Source organism: Pezoporus occidentalis, unplaced genomic scaffold (genome assembly GCF_034315485.1).
Source record: "Pezoporus occidentalis ecotype Australia unplaced genomic scaffold, CSIRO_AGI_Poc_V1 ctg52, whole genome shotgun sequence".
Lineage (NCBI taxonomy): Eukaryota > Metazoa > Chordata > Aves > Psittaciformes > Psittacidae > Pezoporus > Pezoporus occidentalis.
Window position 1 is genome coordinate 2031074 of NW_026915858.1, and position 16094 is coordinate 2047167.

At 37.8% G+C, this 16094-nt stretch overlaps 1 protein-coding gene across 5 annotated transcripts in view; it reads right to left on the reverse strand.

The window, feature by feature from the left end:
- The window catches only part of CHRM3 (cholinergic receptor muscarinic 3), a 278661-nt gene that overhangs the window by 204607 nt on the left and 57960 nt on the right, over positions 1-16094 (reverse strand). The window lies entirely within an intron of this gene.

Here is a 16094-nt window from a genome sequence, read left to right on the forward strand (position 1 = left end):
CCACCTTCTGCCTGTGTGATGTATGAACAAAGTTAGAACTGATGCTTTGAGCATCCTTTGAGCATATTGCTTTCTAGTAATAACGGTTTATTTTTAAAAAAACAAAACCAAACCAACAACAACAAAAAAAAAAAAACACCAAAACCACACACACACAAAAACACATCCCACCCCAATGTCAAAAGAAAATTACATTATCCAGAAAAGAATCCTTATCCAGGATTCCATGGTATTGGAGAGCAGAACATGGTTCCCTTGGTCAACTTACCAGCAGGACTGCAGTTGTGCTTAGCATGTGCATCCAGAACTAATCTTTTAATGAACTGGTATTAATTAACAATAAACCACTAAATATTCCAGCCATATAACTACTTGTGGAAAAAAATACCACCTATATTACATTGTAATAAAACCTGCCTAGGGAGAAATTAGGCTGTTTTTAACACCATTGTGTCATTCATCCTCCTCTTCACTGGAATGTAGGACACCTAGCTTTGTGCAGCAAATACCCACTATACACACTGATTAGGAAATGAAAACATTTCTTGTTTCTTGGGAGCAAAGATAAAACTTAAGATGTAGGGGAAAGAAAGCAGCTGTTTCAGAGTCCATGGATTATAGGATGAAGTCTTGTTACGTAAGGTAATTTAAGCAGTCAGTAATTAACCATTATGCACTGCAAAAATTTATGTTAATCATGACCTTATAAATAAAACTGTTCAACTGTCTCCCCATTCTCCATTCACGGTTTTTGTATTAGTTGCATTGGTTGTCTTCACCTGGCAACTTTTGATGTTATATGTTTGTCTAGTGTTCATTACCTGCAATTCCCTTATGGTCATGTGTATGTCTGCTCTACAGATTTCCTTTGGGGCCCCAAATCTTGCTCAGTGTTTTCTTCTACAGATACAGGTGTGAAATGCTGTCTCCTCAACACGCCCCCCCAATAAATACAGTGAGAAGGAAAAAAAAAGTTGCACTTCACAGAACTGCTTGGGAAGAAGTTGGAAAGTGTCAATACTGTACTTCACCTACCTTGTACATGAATGAGTTACTCAACATCTGAAGTGCTGCTTTCCCCTGAAGGTTGCTAGGGATGTTCAAAGCAATTCCCAGGCCTTCCATTTACACCAGCAGGTTTGGGGAGAGGGAAGTTTAGAATCTCAAATCAAGGAATGCAGGAACCAGGAAAATTACTCCTTGACACTTGGCAAAGGGAGCCAGCTGGCCAATTTGTCAAAGTTTTTCCCTCTGAAGGATCAAAAAATAATGGACGCACTAGAGGCAGAGTCAGCAAATTCTCTTTGCATTGCTAGAAGAATTGCATTGGAAGTGGCATCCTGGAAGCAGGAGGAAAACCACAAGAGATGGGAAGCGGGGAGAGTTGGAAAGTTTCATTGCATTTATTTCTCTGTGAAAATACTGCACAGCAAAATCAGCAAGGAAAAAGTAATTTTGCTACAACAGATGAGACATACAAACTTTAAAAGGCTTTGAGGTAACAGAATATCCATCAGTTCACAATATAAGCAGCTCTTTAAATTGCTGAGCAAGTTAGTTAAGCAGATGTCTTTTGCTACTGAGGCATAAGTACATATTGTACAAACGCCAGATAGTCAGCTTATATTACTGATTTTTATATGGGTGATAAAACCCAGTGTTTAAAGCCCTAGTTCTATCATTGTTTTAAGCATAATTCCTATTGTAACTTAACCTCAGGCAATGAAAAAAAATAAAAATAAAAAAATCATCAAGATGTTAGGCAAATATGAATATTCTTATTCTATATTACTCTGTGTGCTATTATAGTGTCTAGGAAGGTCCTTTTGGGGGAAATGAGAAGAGACAGTATTTTTTCTAATAAGATATAAACAAATAAGATAAATAATTCTGGTACTAAAAGGATGTACTGTACTTTGCTATGTAGTAGCTTTATTAGTAGTAATTATGAGCATAAGTTACGCACAAAAATCATTAAATAGAAATTAAAGGCTTATGCTAAGCCTATAAAGGCTATGACCTAAAGACTAACCTTCAGATATTAAAACAAGCTTACAAGAGGCAAGGAAGAACACACTATAAATGGAGGGATAATCACTTCATAAATTTTAGGTAGATTCCTGAAGAACCATACCATACTTGTTTCATCAGAATAGGAATTACTAATGCAAATGGAAAGAGAAATCACAGTTTTCAGTCTTGAGAGACTTCAGTAGAACACCTTCCTCTGAAACTATTCTTTATCCTGTACCTTTTCTGTAGATGAAACACATACAAATGCTTCTGCATAAGAGACAGCAATATTTATACTGTACAAAATAAAACAATTTCTTAACCTCACTTAGTGGATTATAACTTTGCTATTCAACTGATTGGGCCATAGGTATCCATGCCAATGGACTTTTTTCTGCTTTCAAAGACCCTGAAGGAATTTTTTAGTCATTGTGAATTTACACTATGAAGAGCCCCCAGAATACCGAGCCCAAATGCTGACGTTATTTCCTCACCCGCAGCATGTGGCCTACATGCTCAGAAACATCCCTGCAAGCACAGCAGCAAAACCTTGCTCCTCCTGATACTGACAGACCGACAGTTTTATATCTACATCAAGGAGATCAGGCAGCGTGTGAAGAAAACTGTTTTAACACAGTGTTTGCATGGTAAGCACCATTATGTTGTGTGACAAGCATTCACTGGTACTATGCTACTGTTTCTTTTGTACTTCAATAGGCAGCTATTGGAGAAAAGCCTAACACTTGCTGTCACTTAGCAATTAACTCCGAGAGGAGAGTGATTTCAAGGCTGGTGACAGTTTAAAAGACAGGCTACTGTTCTTTTTCTACATTCTATTTCAAAATCCCATAATAAAACACTTAGAATAATTTAACAGAACATCAACAAAGAAAGATGCTTTCATTAAGACACAATTCTATTCTGTGGTCACAACTTTACCCCTCCACCCTTATTATTCATGATCATTACCTCATACTACCCCACATGAACTTTATAACTGTGTTTTATACAAAATAACAGGATCTTGTTCTGAACAAATCCTACAAGAACACAAAATTTTGATCCTGTATTGGAACCAGTACCAAAAGAATAGGAGGGAGGAGGAGGGAAGAGCAATTATGCAATTATGCTTATTTTACCCTCGCGAAATACTAGAAATTGTTTTGTTTCATTTAACAAATGCAATCTATTTATTCTCTCTCCCTCTCTTTTTTATCAGATTACACGTAAAAAGTGATTTCTGTTTCATTTTTAAAACTAAAATTTTGTTTGAGACATTTTTTGCTGAGGAGACACCACTTCCACATAAAAGGTGCTTAACCATATCGCCGTAGCAGTTCTAAGCTTTTTTTAAATATTAGAGGATTTTGAAAAACTAGTTGGAGTGCTGCACACACTCAAAATAGGTTTGTGTGTTTATGAAGAATAAGAGAAGACGAGGGGACATGTTTGGGGGTATTTCTTTTTTCTTCATTTAGATTCGTGTTATGTTGGTTTTGCCCTTAAGAAAGAGTAGAATTCTAGTTTAAAAAAAATATGATAACTAAAAACACCTTTTCAGAGTTTAATTTTCATTAGTATTTCATTAGTATTTTGCTACCGCTACTGTTTTTCTTAATTGAAAAATAATGTTCTTCCCAAAATATTATTTCTGTTTCTTCAGTTTCTTGTACTTTGTGCCAGTTCCTTTTGCAACTTGCTTCAAAAAAAAAAAAAAAGTCATGTAAGTTACAGGAAATCCATATTTCAAAGACTACCGCATTCCATATAGTACATCAATAATGCAAGAACAAGATCACACAGAAGAAGGGCATCAAATTTAACCCTATTGTTCACTGTAAATAATTAGAAGGACACATCTGAAATTCCTATAAATCCCTTAGGTACTCATAGAACACCCATTGCTATGGTATCAAAATCAAGTTCAGTAGCAAATTTTTGACATTTAAAGTAACAGAAATATCATATCAAGCTTTCAGTCAAAATGTGCAACACCTAGCAGTAAAACCACAGCACTGACCGAGTTAAAATCTTCTGTTTTCTCCATCCAAATCCTATTGGTATAAACCATAACTGTGGCAAAACTAGAGATAGAAAGGAAATGCAGATTACATTATGGTAAAATAAGTTTAAGGGCAGGCTTTCCTGGCAGCGATCATGCCTTCACTAGACAGTATTTTAGTTTAAAATCTGTAGTTCAGAATTGGGCAGATGAAAGTGTCTGACAGGTAAATAAAGTAAAATGAGTCCAATATGGCTGCTAACTCAGAAGGGGTAATTTGGCTGTAACTACCAAAACAACCCAAGGAGTCCTATATTGAAGAAAAATCAACATGATAGATTTTTCATTTTCACCAGTAACTTCATTGAACAACATACCAATTATACATAGAGAGACAGCACTGGACTCTGCATTCCCTTCTAAAACAATCTGACATTTCCTTTTAAAGCAAATCACCCATGAATGCCATGGTCAACAATCCTGAGCAAAGCTGGTGAGGAAATAACATACCAAAACCATAACAACCCTAAGGTTACCCCTGACACTGGCTTCTGCAGGTAAGTTATCTTGTGCAGGGAAGAAAAGGAAAAGCAGGGGGAAGACAACATGGAGAAATGCTGATTACCAAAGTGGACTTTAGTTTCAATATATCCCAATGAAATCAATGAAGATCAATACTATGTACACCTGTAACTGCAACAGTGCTTGGCACTTCTGACAGGATGGTATCTGAAACACGCTGACTTTTCCCTCCAAGCAGAGTTAACCAGCAGTTCCTCAAACACCCTGGTCACAGTGAACTGTTTCAGATGGAGACCGCAATAAGTCAACAAACATTACTAATCATCTCTTCGCAGGCAAAACAAACCATTTTTGTAACAAACTTTGTTTCTCCAAAAGCTTCTAACAGACAGCAATCGTAAACGTATGATTTTAATCTCATCTTGTGGAATTTGTGCTGAAGTTCACTTTGTACATCCAGCCAAACTAAAGAGTTTCTTGCCCAGTGACCTGAAAACATTTGATTCTCCCAAAGATGCTGAGATCTTCCTCTATAAACCAGAGCATAGGCCACCAAAGTGAGACAGCTGAAGGCTTCCTAGTAAGAAATACATGCGTACACATTTTATTTCATATAAAATACGAACTACATAATAACTTCTCCATATTCTGTTTGTTTCTTCCAAGGCACAATTTATGCATGGATGGCTTGTTTGTTTTTCTTTCCTTTCATGCTTCTCCTTTCCTTAGTTCTTTGTCATACTTGAAATAGCTTTTCTGGCTTTTTGAATACACTCGTTTCAGAGCATGCAGGAAAATAAGAGTACTGCACTGCCCAGAAAGGGGTCCAAAGAGTCAGTTTGGACTGTCAGTTCCAACAGTGGCCAAAAGTAAATGCCCAGGCAGTAACATAAATGATCTCTAAGCAAAAAAAAAAGGCTCCAAGCAAATGTCCTGCAGCAGCAGAGCAACAGATGGGAAGAAGTATGACTGACTGGCAGTGTCAGATGGCAGAAACCTGTATTCATGTCTGGAAAGTTTCTTTCAGCTCTTCCATCTTAATGTTCCAAGGCTCTCAAAGCATTTTAAAAGAAAGCAAGCACATTAACATTTTTAAAATCTGAGAACTACTACAATATCAAGAAGAACATCTTCAAACTTGTATCAACCCTGTGGGATATTTGTTTTCCACCATTGGTAAGTCTTCAACTGACCTTTCCCTTTTCAAGATCTTGCATGCAATCTGTACAGTGGCCCATTCTGTAGGAGATTAAGTACTATGCCATTGACATGACCCAGGAAAACGGTAATTAGGCATTTGTGTTACTGCTTACAGGACTTCCTCTTAGACCTCCCCATGTGCTACTGAATACACAGCTTGCTACAGCTGATCGTACGTATGTGGCCCATAAATATGCAGAAAACATCACAGAAATACAAACAAGTAAATGCCAAATCACCAGCTGGGATTCTGTAACCTCTGAAATTCATAGCAACCTCCCTGATTTCAAAGAGCTGATACCTCTTTAAACACAGGGACCTTAAAGATAAGCATTCTGAAGGAAGGCAACAGAAAATGTGAGAATAAAGGGGCAGGAAGCAACTATGGCAAGAGGGGAGGAGAATTACAAGTAAAAGGTCATGAACAATATCTAATCAGATTTTACCTTAGCTGTTAGCAGCTCTCTGAAGTAAAGAAAGTGCAAATCAGTGCACACTTCAGGGTGAAGGGGAGGAGGCTGCTGTTCAGCAGATATCCACGCACCGAGTATGAGGAAATGTCTCTATTTGATACGAAGACAGAAATTGTCACCTTGTCCACCTGTTGGCAACTGTTCTAAACAAGAAGCACAGCACCTACGATGGAAGGCAGAACTGACTTAAAGCTCTTGAGGTCAACAGCATGGTCCTTGTATGGTATTTACAGGGGAATGCTTGCCAAGACATTGACCTCTGACAAAGCCAGAAGTGTGTGAATCAGTGATGTTCAGCATAATCCCCTCATGAAACCTGATGGTGAATCACCAGGCACAAATAACTTCCTGCTCTGTTTGCAAACAAGAAGAAGGCAGGAAAAGGATGAACGAATGAATAAATGGTTTGTGTATTTATTTTTTTCTGAAATGATGGCTCTAAAGAGGATACAGGAGGAGAGAAGGCAGGAGGGGCACAAGCACAGTGGTTACACATGGATATCATGTATGGAAAAGGGTAAAGGCAAGGGTCACAGAGGAAAGAAACAAACCTAAGATGTAGCTACAGGCAGGAAGAATAATGACTTAAAGAGAGATTGATTGTGAGATATATTTTCAGCATAAGCATTGCTCATCATTCTTAGGCCTGAATGAGTAATGTCTGTCTTCTCCACTGTAGACATTTTACAATCTTTCTTCCCCCAAAGGTAAGTATTCCCTAAAGTAGCTCTGTAGTGAACACTGGAAAGATGGCTGTCTTCTTCAATTATGACTATTCAAGGTTTCCAGATAAAAGTATTTACATGACCCTGCATATTGTAAAGGGCTCTTCATGAAGTTATGGCTGGACAGACAACCTGTTCTACATACCCATGTAACAGCAACAAAATGTCAACTGTGTTTCCTAAAGGCAGAGAGTCAGAGGTCTATAAAATCCTTTAAACTTTGATTTTAAGGTGTGAAAATGACATAGCAGAATCATTTTCCAAAGCTTCTTTCAGTGTAATGTGAGAAAGTCAGTATTTTAAAGGATGAATTTTCCCTTTGAATACTTAAAAGGCAAACCTTCCTTTACAATTTGTGCAGGTATGGAGCTGGAGCTGTACAATTTTCCCTCAAATCTGCTAAGATCTCACAAGTAGCTTACCTTTTTTCAGTTCATTGCTTGACTAGAGTTACCTAAATTAAATCTGGACATGTCACATCCTTGGGGTCACCTGTTTATCCCAGGAGAGGGTCAGGAAGAGATCTACTTTCAAAGACAGCAGTGTCAGCTGATGCCATTGTGGTAATGATACCAGACTGACTTTCACCAGGAAGATGATCCATTCCTTGCTTCAACATACCATTCCTGCAAGGCCTTGAGAAAGTCCCTTAATTATTTCATACTCCACCTCTGAAGAGGATTCAGGTGTGTGAGAGCCTATCATGTTATAGGAATTCTATCAAAATCCCTGTTTAATCAGGCTGCACCTGGATTCAGATTCATCAGATCTCCCTAAAAGGGATTCCCCCCCCTTTGACATGTATTTTGGCTTCTGAAAAAGATGGAAACTTAATATTTTTGAGTTTTTACTATTGCTTCCTGCTGTAAACATGATCAATTCTGAAGCATTTAAAATGATTTGGCATGTAGCAAAATACTGTAAAAAAAAAAAATTTCTTTTTTTTTCATTGTCAAAATGCAAGTTTTCTCTGGTTTATTATTTTCTGAGAATGGCCAGTTTTACTAATCACAGACCTCTACAGAAAGCTCACTTGGCTATTTAGAATTCCCTTGTGTTCCATAAAAGGCAATTAAAACAAAACTTCATGGTAAGATGTCTTTATCTCATCAGATGCATGGATGATTAATTTCTGCTTTATTACTTTGATGTCCAACTGGAATAAACCAGGTTTAGGAGAGCAGAAAAAACTAAAGGAAATGAACCAGAAAGGATGGGCAAAAGGTGGGAGAAAAGGAACCCAAAACTTTCCTCTCAGGAATGCAGATGTCTGTTAGGGCTAAAGGAAGTCTTCACATCACCAACTCACCTTTAACTCATGTTTTTGTCAGAAAGCCACAGGGACGAGGCCTCAGCTCCAGGGACAGAAAGCCAAGGAAACATACTGGAATGGCGCAGAGCACTTACAGTGCCTCCAGGTGCCTTTGCATAACCACAGCAATTTAGGCTGAAGGAGCTCAAGTCACAGTTAAGAATGCAAAGACCAAGACTAAGGGTAAAAGTACTTTGCAATCAAAATCAATCAGAGTTTGAAAAAAAGTTTGGTCAGTAAATCTGTGTCTCTGCCTACCAAAGCAGAGAGATGCTCCAGGTCATGTATATTCCTCCATACTTGTGCCACTATAAGTGATGTGAGAATTCAGAATTAATTGAAAAAAAACAAACCACTTGTTAAAAAAGAACAGCTCCTGAGTCTCAAAAGAAAATATAAACCCTAAAGGTGTTTCTCATTTGCAAAAAATCCCACATACCATATTCCTTGCTGCATTACCTGACTGGCATTTTTATTATTGCTTTGTACTCAGCTATTCGTAAAACAGCAATTAAACATAGTGAATTAGTTTTCACTTATTCTTGTAAATATCTAGAGCCATCAGTAATGCTTGAGGTACAGTTATAGTCAGCACACAAGGCAGGAGGTTCAGCCTTAACAACCACAGGATAACAGACAGAATTTTTACTGTTTAATGCTGCATTTCCTATCTATTTTATTTTGAATCATCTTGCTTTGTAGAAAGCTTTTCCTCTTGTCCCTATTTTCTCCACATTTGCTATTCTCTGTAATACATTATAATTCTTTCTGCATGGATTTATACCAGCAGAATTATCTCTCTGCTGCAATATGAGAATATTAGCAATAGGAAAAGAACTTAAATTTGTCATAAGTTTTCTAATACTAACAGGCATAAATCAAGCTACACCACAGCCATGAAAACTTCTTCTTTGAACCTTTTAACATCCAATAATGAGACACTGTCAATATCCCATAAAATAGAAATGATTTGTTCCCTAGAAATTACAGCCTGAAATCAGAAAACAGGGTTTCCCTTTCTAAAAGGTCTATAAATTACATTGCACTTCCTGAAAACCTTCAGGAGTGACTCTCAGGCAAGGAATGAGGAAGAGCTATTATTTAACTTCCTTGAAATCCCCTTACCTACCGGTGGCAGAGGCAGAGATGCAGAGAGCTTTTTCTCTCACTTTGGTGATAATCACCTGGACTATCCAAAACCCTGCTTTATACTTTCTTGTCATAGGACATGCTACTGAGGCATGGAGTAACCACAAAATTAAATACACTGTGCAGCTTACACATAAAACACCGTATCCCTCAGGATTACTAACTGGTACTGTACCACTCAAAACTGGTACATTTATTTTTAGTTTAATAGGAGAGTGGTATGTGGTAAAAGCATAACAGGTCTTTTACTAATGAAGGGATTCATAGAAGAAAGCCCTACATGTCACTCATTCAAAAACCAAATCTTCAGGTATGTGCACTAAGAACATACTCTCTTTGTAGGAAAGAGCCTATCTTGGACCTTCAACACACACTTCAGTCCAGGTTTTGTGAACACAAACTGTGGCTCTGGAGCAGCAGTTCAGCTGGGGGAGAACCCAGTACCACTGCAAGTGATTGCAAGGTACCTGGCACCAAAAAGCATCCAAGGAGAAATCTTGTTTTGTACTGCCTTCCCCAGGACCATGCCCACAGCCACCAAGGGAGCTCTGCTCTGCCCTGGTTGTCCCAGATCTGCAAGGCAGCTCTGACATCATACCTGCCCACCCCTGGCACTTCACTGCGCAGCCAGAGGACTGGTCAGAACGTTTTGTCCTTGTCTTTAGACCTGAGGATCTAGGGTGAAGAGGAGGAAAGGTGCATGAAGTGAGCAGATGCAAGTTAGGGTGACACTTGCGTAGGTATCCTGAGGGGAGTCAAAAGCTAAGAACTTCTCCCAGGTCCTGCAGCATAAGGCTATGGCTGTGTAACAAATACTCATGATGGTCTTTGAAAAAAAACCTGAAGACAACGTCTGACAGGGGTCTGTAGGGGGACTGCTTTAGTAATAGCCACATGGTGCCCCTGTGATGCAGGAAAGGCCAGCTGGCCATACAGATGGGATATTACCACAAAATTCATTTATTAGAGCACTCTGATACACCGAGTCTATCGTGGGAAAAACAGAACCAACAAGCTGCAGACAAAAAGTAGCCAATTAGAAATAACTCAGAGGACATATCAGTCTTAAAGACAAGCAAGATTAGCAAAGCCAATTTAAAAATATTTGCAAAACAGAGAGAAGCATGTGACACTTACTGAAACAAAGGCTGCTGTCTCTCTTCTGACACAAGCCACAACAGACAAAAGCCCTATAAACAAACCCTAATAAACTAGCCATTGCTCAGAGACTTATTCATGCACTAGAAAATGCCACCACTCAACAGAGAGCAGACAGGTTGGAACTGGAACAATGTCCTTACAGTCACATTTCAGCTGTCAGTTTACAGCAACAGAAGCATAATGCATGCACAGCGCACTGCAGCACAGAGCACATCTGCCCTAACAAGGTGACCCTTATGCTGGACATCCTTTCTCAAGAAATGGTATGGATGTTTCTCCTCCCCAAAACACCTGCATTTTTTATTTTTTAATATCACTTGCCAAACATGTTGTTGGAATCTATTTGGAAAACCTAGCTTTATTTCCTTTCCTGGATTTCATGTTAGAAACGCATGCCATCCCAAAACATACTTGTGTTTGCTTGTTTTATACTAACAGACCAGCTCTGACCATCAAATGTGTTAAAGCCACTCCCCCTCCTGCTTCAGTAATTGTGGAAGGTTTCTAACTGCTTCTTCCACCCAAAGTGCAGCAGGGATATGAGACATTTTCTTTCCCTGATGTAGATACTTGTCTGCTAGGAACTTGGAAAAGGCTGTGTAACCTGTAATTCATGTAAACCACAACCAAGTACACCAACGTGGGCCAGGACAGGAAGCCCATGACTCAAAACACTAAGGCTAAGAGAAAATTTTTGAACTCTTACATTCTTCACTGGAAAGCATCCCTGTATTTGTACCTTCACAAAGAATGTTTCCCTAAATATCAAGAACATAGCCTTGCAAAGCAGGGAAAAGTGAGACCCACTCCACAGAACAAGGATTTCACTGAAGTTGGGTGTCCCAACCAGCATACTCCACCTGACTATGCAAAAGGGAGAAGGAAAAGGGACATTGTGCACCAATCTTCTATCAACACAAAATGGAGAATTTTCATTTTCTGTTTCCTCATTGGAAGAAAACAACAATTTTGTAAGAGCTTTCTTCAAAGCAATCTTTTTGGTTTTCAACCAGCACTAGCAATAATCACATCATTATATCATGTCAGGTCCACAAGTTTCAAAGCTGTAGATTACATCAGACATTTGCCTGTCAATGGCAAATTGCTGATTCATTTCTGATCCACCATGCTTGATCTTCACATGCTCTCTTAATGGTAACTCAACCCTTTTGTTTCCTCTCTGCACTTTCTTGAATAAGCTTAAATTAATTGTCTATTAGATATAAGCATTGAGAATAATACTGCAGAATATTTCAATTGCTTTCATAAATCAAAGGAAAAAGATGCCTCTGTTCTACCTTCTTAAAGGATTTCTTTTAAGACTTTGTTACCATTTTACTTCTACAATTAGCCTACCAATTTTCAAGTTTATATATGCTTTATAAATAATCACTAACAAAAAAGACTAAATACCTTTGTCACTTCTGAACCAGTATAAATTGAAACCTGAGTTTCCAATTTTCAAAATACATCAGCAGAAAAAAAATAATTTTCCTTTAGAATAGTTTCAACAACCATTAATTACATATATATATATATATAAAAATTATAAATAGTTGCCTGTACCACTGTGAATATTAAAGAAAACTTTATTCTCTTTACAACTTCTTTCCATGTAGACAGAATACCTCAAAACTCAGTACTAGGAAAATGCTGTAAGAATCAAAAGATAAAAGTGTCAAACTGGAAATAAAAAAAAACAAGCAAACAACAAAAAACAAGCAAACAAAAAAAAACTCACACAAAACACAACACACCCCAACAATTAATTTTAAAACAGACTACCAAGGGTGGACAAAAGAAAATTCTGAAGCTCCATTCATTATGCTTTCTGTTTTACCTGCCTACCTGCCTTAAAAATTATGATAAGCCAGATTTAAGGTTTCAAAGAATTTGACAATCCAAATCATATAATTACCTTAGTGAGGAAATAGACCAGGATAAACTCCATTGGTCCACTGAAATGGGACTTCGGGTTTAATTTCCTCTGAGAATAAGCCAGTTCATGCTTGTCAAAACCAGGTAACGAAGCAGCATGCACTTAAGTAGGCAGTAAGTAGGGACCAATAGGGAATTTGCATTAAAGCCACACCACTGATCAGAAACAAACACTACTGCGTATGCAGCCTGTGATGAATAAAAGCACTGAAATATTGAAGCAGAGCAAAAATTTTTTTCATTGAAAGACAAATGCTAGTGCCATGCACGAATCAATAGGTGTTCTTTTGTTCTTTAAAGAAACTTATTTACATAGGCTTAATACAGCTGTATTATTTATTTTCTCTTAGTCACATTTGAAGAGGAGCTAGACGCCTGCCACTGTGTTCATTGGCTTCTAACGATAAACCACTTCTTTGTGCAGAGCAAAAAACCTGAAAACACCATGACACAAATCCTGCCACATGACTCAAGGAAAGGCCTGGGACCTAAAGCACATCTCTAATGACAAGAATAATATCCAAGACTCATTAGAAATTCAATTTTTATTTAAGATCGAAATTTATATATATCCAAATATATAATGTGGATATGGGCAGCTTTTGGCTTTTTATCTGTTACTAGATTTTATAAATTATGTAAACAAACAATCTGCTCTACTATCCATGAAGCATAGCAACTGGAAATTACTATTTGTCAATCTACGTAAGCTGCCAAATTTCAAATACAGCTCCTTAGAGCCTTGATTCTCAGCAAAGTTGCTAGCTACTAAACAAGTTTTGAAATATAACCAATTCCCTTAAGCCAACTTATTTTGCAAAGCCAAAATATTGTTACTTGAGGAGATAAAAAAAAAAACCAACACCACACAAAAAAACCAAGCAGATCTGACAAAGACTGAGGCTTAAGCAAGTCAGCTGCAAGGCCACTGGCTTTGAAAACTCCCACAGGGAAATGGGATCAAACAGCAAAGTTGCATGTAGATGAATTTGCCCCATCCTTTAAACTTGTTTTTTTCTTAACTTTATAATATCTTTTCAGCTTTGCCAACCTGCTAAAACTGTGGCTTCATGAAATTGGTAATATTGCAACTAATGCTCAACTTGACACTATTAATCAAAGCAAAGCACTCTTCTGTAGACAAGAACAGTTAGGGTGGTAATTCAATGATCTTTCTGTGTCCTCACCAACAATTAAAGGATTGTCTTCTTTTGGCATACAGGTCTTCTAGAAGCATTTAAATTCCATAGAGAATGAGTTTAACTGGATACACAGGGGTAGATTCTTGGAAAATAAGCTACTCCTAATTGTCCTGGCGCATGAACAATTGCCGTCACATTCATGACATTAAGATTTATGAACCGTTTGTGTCTGAACTGCAATTTGGAAGAAAGGACTCAATTATCAAACCTTTGAAAGTTGTTATATTAATTCAAGAAGAGTAAAGGCTAAACACTAAACAGTATCACTACAGTAGTTTACTATAACAAGTAGATGGAAAATAGGCCATGAGTTAACAAAAGTCTAATACTTAACATTCTTTTAAAAATAAATATTATTTTAAACACAGAAGGGCTTTTTAAAAGTACTTATGTGGCAATAAAGTACTGCTGCTTTAGGAAAATTGATAGAAACACTACAAATAGTATTTTTTCCCTGTTTTTCTTTCCTTCTCATTAAAATAATTTTACCAATATTTGATAATCCTTAGGATTTCAGATCTCTCTCAGGTGAGCACATAACACAGATCCTGCTATCCACCATACCACAGTAACTGAAGAACCTTCCACATCAGAACTTTTCCAGTTTTCTGATGTTAATTGCCATATATATATATTAAAAAAAACAAACAAACAAACAAACAAAAAAAGAAAACCAAACCACAAACAAACAACAACAGCTATAAAAAAACCTCTTTGACAAAAGCTCCATAGCAAAGCCACCCAAAAGGAACCGTGAATTTTGTTTTGAAGAGTCACTCCCACACTGGTCCAGCCCTCTCTGCATTGATCAAGCAATGCTGTTCTATGTGACAACGGCAGAACTAAAGCTAAATTTAACTTCAGCAGAACTGACCTCGAGAAGGTGAAGCTTGCTAAAGTACATCCACTGCACAATGCCAAGCCTGATTTTAAACATCACTTTTTCCCGATTCAGTTGGGTATTTCAGCACTTTGGCTCTTTTAATTATATACATCTGCTTAGACTTATTCAAGAATTTCTCCCTCCTTCTCCAAAAGAAATCCATTGCAAAAATTCCCCAAAATTGTCCCAAATGATAGTCTTTACAGGAACTGCTCTCATCTGAAGAGGGATAACAATTTCATTCCATCCTGTTAGCCAACACAGTTTCCACAGTCTTTCCCACCCACATTTCCCTTACACTTAACATGATCTTAAGTAGCTGCTTTAGTGAGCTACGGTAAAAATATTTTTAACTTAAGTATAGATACTATCCATCATTGATGGTTCTGTTTATATGCACCCAGCTAGCTTAATTAAGTGCTAAGCCATTACAAAGGTAGAAAGTTAAAGAGATTCAGCAGAAATGCATACAGAAATGTCATGCAGATTGGCAGCAAAGTAGAAGGGTGATATAAGAGATGCTGATTGGCAAGAGGTTTTGGCATGAAAACGTTTTCTCCTTCTAATGGTATAATTTAAATTATCTGGCTGCATCAAAGAGAGGCAGAAGCTAGCATCTAAAATGATGAAGCTACTGAAACCATAATAAAGATTTGCATTTATGAGCAGAACCGTTAGATAATGCTACATGCCACAAATTAGTGTGCCCTTAACACAGCATTTGGAAAGACAGGCTTATGATCTAGCACCCTTTTTATGGCTTGGATTAAGCTACAAGGGTCTTCATCATTATACCTTCCCGGCGAATGATGAGAGAGTCCTATTACTAGGCCCCTGCACATACAGCACAACAGTTACCAACATTTCCCCCAGACAATCTTTAGGATGAAGGATTTTTTGGTATGAGAATGAGGGTTACCAAGCCACCCTATTCCTTTTAGGAAAATAACTATCCTTCTTTTAGTCTCCTTTTTACTTCTAATCGCTGTCCAGTTAGAATATAATCTTGCTCAATCTTCAGTACATTGAAAAGACACATAAAATATCCCTTCCTAATGTCTCCAGTTTACCTAGCTTATGTTTTGCTTCACATTCAGAAGGTGTCCCTTGCCCACTACAATGCCATAATATGAACAGTCAGTAGCAATTTCCTCTGTTCCTTCAGAGAGGCTGCCATGAACCACCCTGGACCATGACAGAGAAGGAAATTCCAAGAAAAAGGATTCTCTGACCCAGCAATTTGACAGCACATGAAGATTATCAGAGCACCTGATTACAATCCCCCAACTGGCATGCTGAAAAGCCATTATTAGACAGCCGACATTGTCTGAAGCACATGCTAGTTCTAAGAGATATGCTGCTAATTGCCACATAGAATGCCACCTTATGGCACCACAGTGGTGTCGCATAGTACATAAATAAGCCACATGCTAATATTTAAGTAGAGAACTTTTTCAGTACCTGAACAGCAGACTACTAGGTAGATAAATCCTGAAGGTGTTTTCCTGAGCTGC